The following is a 4,031-nucleotide window of genomic DNA, read 5'->3' as shown; positions in this document are numbered from 1 at the left end:
GAAATAGAAAATACATATATGTACAAGAAAGATGAATATGACTTGAAAGATTTCTACTTAGAATGTAAAGTTGGTCATTCATAGAATATATACGATCATGTATCAAAGGACTAGCAAACTTACAAGAATAGCAATTAATTTAGCATAAGGGCTCCACACACGAATCTGAATCTCTCTTGTACTGAACCAAAAAAAAAAAACTTCATCTTTTATCCTAAATTTCATAAATAGTGTTAAGCCCAAACTCCTTATACCCACACTTTATCTTTTATCCTAAAATAAAAAATAAATAAACAAAATCCATTAGAATCAACTTTACCCATATTTTAGAAACTCACCTCCATCAAAATCCAGTTCAAATGTTTGCCAAAGGTTCAGTTCACACACCCTCTTCGAAATACTACTTATCTTTCAACCAAAATTCTTCATCTTTAGTTCTTACCTTTGCAAGATGAGATTTTGAGCAACTGCTCAATAACCTTGTGGTCGACGTGGTTGTCATCAACGAGCACGTGCAGCTTCTAAGCACCCATTTCCGGTAAGAGAACATCATTGGTGGAGAAAAGGAGAGAGATTCGGAGGATCGAAATATGAGAGATCTTGTTTGTTGCTTTTGGAAATGAAGAAGAGAGGAATCCCACTTACAATTGTCGCTTCTATTGTCACCAAACAAAAAATTTAAATGGTTTATGTGGGTAAGCATTGAGCAAAGACGAAAGAGAAAAAAATGGATGCAAAAGCATAAAAGGTTGGCGATAAACCTTTCTTCTTTCAAACGAAGGAACAAAGAACGTTGTAAACCCTCCTTTCAACCTAGCCCTTCTTCTTTTTTTCTCCCAGCCCTTTCATTTCCAAACCTATCTTTCTTTCAAACCATTTCTTTTCTTTCTTTCACACGCGCGTCTCTTTTGAGTTCGTCTAATGCCATGTCAAAATGGTTTAAAAAATGTAAAAAATCAAAATCCTAATTCCAAATCACGTGACACATAAGCAGGTTAAATTCAAGATGCTAAAGTATCACTATCCTTTTTAGAACCATCTAAAATTCAAACTAGTGTCTACTCTCTAACCTGCAACAATCACCACCAACCTTCAAGCTACACATTTTCCCTTAATATAACACACACCACAAATTAATATTCCGCGTGCCATAATTAAATAAACAAATAAAATAAATAGAACAACAACTCTAATCTATCAATCATATATTTCATAGTATCTCTTTATTCTAATTTTTTTAGACCAACCTTATAATTTCATATAAATTAAAGTTTTTTCCCTGAGTCTTACAATCATCAAGTCAAATCTATAACATATAATAATGAAGTTAGATAATTTGATCCAATAAGAAATGCAAATTCTATTTGAAATGAATGGAATTATAAAAGAAAATATTTTATGGAATTAAACATAATTTGTAATGTCCCATTTTAATAGGTAAATATATTCAAATAAAACATCGTACATCTTATAATATCCAAGGGTACAACATTTAAAGTATAAAAGATAATACAGTCACCCCAATATACCAGAAGAAAAACGAGGCACTACATGATGACAGGAACCAAATACAAGAGTATCAACAGACGACCAAAAGCTTGCTCATGAGCAAGGGATTACAGTATAATAATAACTCTTCAACGTGGGCTCGACAACGGCCCAACACTAAACCATGTCTAACTAAGCCGCAGCATCCCCGTCGTCACTACAATCACCAGGATTTCCCACATCTTTTCACATCAATTAATTGATGATCATCGCAAAAGGAGAAACCCACACATGAGACACACAAGCAAACAGAAAGGGTAAGCTAGAGTAAAAAGGTTTTGAACATACAATTGAGCATGCCATTTAAAGGTCAAGAATTCAGAAATCAACCAAGAATGTGGTAGCAACAAAGCAAGACTTTGAGACTCAAATATCCGGATACATATAATGAGGCACCACCACGAAACCTTACCAAGAGGGTCATGGAATTACGTCCTAAACCATGAGGCACCACCATGAGATCTCACCAAGAGATTCATGAAATTACGTCCTAAACCATGAGGCACCACCATGAGTTCCCACCAAAAGAGTCATGGAATTACGTCTTGACCATGAGGCACCACCACGAAACCTTCGTGGAATTACATCCTGACCATACCATAATCATGCATCACCCACCCAACATAGAATTATCATGCATACCAATCCCATGCCAATATACATAACTAACCATCCAATCATGTTCCATACGAAAGATCATACCAAACTCATCAAATCCAGCCCATAAACCATCTAATACATGCATAAACACCCAATCATGCTTCAACATAGTAATTCAATCAAACATGTGACCATCAACAAAGAACAGAGGAGAAAACAACATTTGATCATGTCCTCACCCAGTTCTCGCTTAGGCTGGAAGCCCTTGCTCAAGCGAGAGGAGTCTCTCGCTCAAGCGAGCTCCTTCCGCCTAGCGAGAGCTCGAGCAGTGGAATAGTGAGGTTCTCACGTGTTTTCGCTTAGGCGTGACCTCTTCGCCTAAGCGAGATGTTTTCTTGCTCAAAACGTGAGCTCGTCGCCTGAGCGACAATGCGGGCCAAAACCTGGGAGGGTTCCAGGTACTCTCGTTTAGGCGAGAGCAGCTCGCTTGGGCGAGAATATCAGGTTCTCCACTGTTCGCACAAACAGGCCAAGATAGCACCAAGAAAACAGTACAGAGCCACAACCAATTCAATCTCGTCCAAGTATAAACATCAATCTAGCATTTTAAATCAGGAAACAGTAGCCAAATATCAACATATTACAAAAATGTGAAAACCCTAGCTTCCTTTACCTGAACAGATGCTAGCAGAAAGCACAAGCACTTAACATAGGGTTACCACAACTCTTGGAATAGAGTTACGAGCTGGAAATGCTAACATCAGAACCAAAGACGAGGTTACTAAGAGAACTCTAGTTGGACTCACGAAGAATAAGCAGAAGAAAAGAAAACATGAGTATTCGAGAACCAACTTACATGGAGTAGAATGGAGTTCTCTAGCTCAATGAGGAACGGGAGCCAAACCCTACCAAAGCTTTGTTGGAGAAGAAGTGACAGTGAGAAAAGAAGCTATTTTTGCAGAATATGGCAGAATGAGAGGGTTAGAGCTGGTTTAGGAGTTTTTGGCACACTATAGACCAGACTTAGGTCCAACAGATTAGGGTAGACCCTTAACCATTAAAGGCAGAAATTAAGTGGGTCTTACATAATCTAAATTAGAATATTATTTGATTTCACTATATGTATTTTTGAAGATGCATTTATGTATACAACACAAAGTGATTTATATTATTTTAACACAAAGTGATTTATATTATTTTTATTGAGAATTATAAATGTGTGTTTTGTATTACTCGTAATACAGTGCATTGAAAAATAAGTGAACAACTAATTAAATGTAACAATAAACACATATTAATTTCTTAAAAGAAAAAGAAAACTGACAAAGTAATATTCTATTCAATGTCAAATTAATTCTTAAAATTATAATTTAATAATGAAATGATTCTATAAAACTTACGGGACATGTTTATTAATCAATTTTTAAATGTTTTCAAAGAATAAATTAAGATGATACGAAGTGTTCTTCTAAAAAATGAGTACAAATATTTGAGGCAGGAAAGATAGAATGTTTTAACTTTTCCGAAGATTGATCACCAACTTAAATGAAGGCTCTTAGAGAAAAAGTTATTTGTAAAAGATTTTCAACACTAAAAAAAAATCTGGGCAAAAAAATTATTATCGTATTATTAGCTTATGCTTAACTAATTAAGACATATTTCAAAGTTTTTTTAGCCTACGTTGAAGCTCCTTTTTGCCGCTCCAAGAACACAAACTCTTATTCGACATTCAGCTATTCGATTTTGTCAACAGATCATTGCGAATTGACAGGCCCTTCTTTATCTCTTTCCCTCTTCCCAAACCCTTTCAAAGGTTTCTTGTTGACTGTTAATTCTTAATCTTGTAAAGGTGAGAAAAAGAAGCTTGTGATTTGAATCCCTAG

General features: G+C 35.5%; 1 long non-coding RNA gene across 1 annotated transcript; it reads right to left on the bottom strand.

Annotated features, from left to right (window-relative positions):
* Window positions 1-616: 616 nt before the first annotated feature.
* Window positions 617-886, bottom strand: LOC114182733. The gene is made up of 2 exons (XR_003604180.1): window positions 762-886; window positions 617-656 (listed from the first exon to the last, which is right to left on the bottom strand). It is a non-coding gene; the product is annotated as an uncharacterized LOC114182733 (long non-coding RNA).
* Window positions 887-4,031: the final 3,145 nt, after the last annotated feature.

The sequence above is a fragment of the Vigna unguiculata genome, chromosome 4, assembly GCF_004118075.2.
Source record: "Vigna unguiculata cultivar IT97K-499-35 chromosome 4, ASM411807v1, whole genome shotgun sequence".
NCBI classification, from domain to species: Eukaryota; Viridiplantae; Streptophyta; class Magnoliopsida; order Fabales; family Fabaceae; genus Vigna; species Vigna unguiculata.
This window is presented reverse-complemented; position numbering and strand designations above follow the sequence as displayed.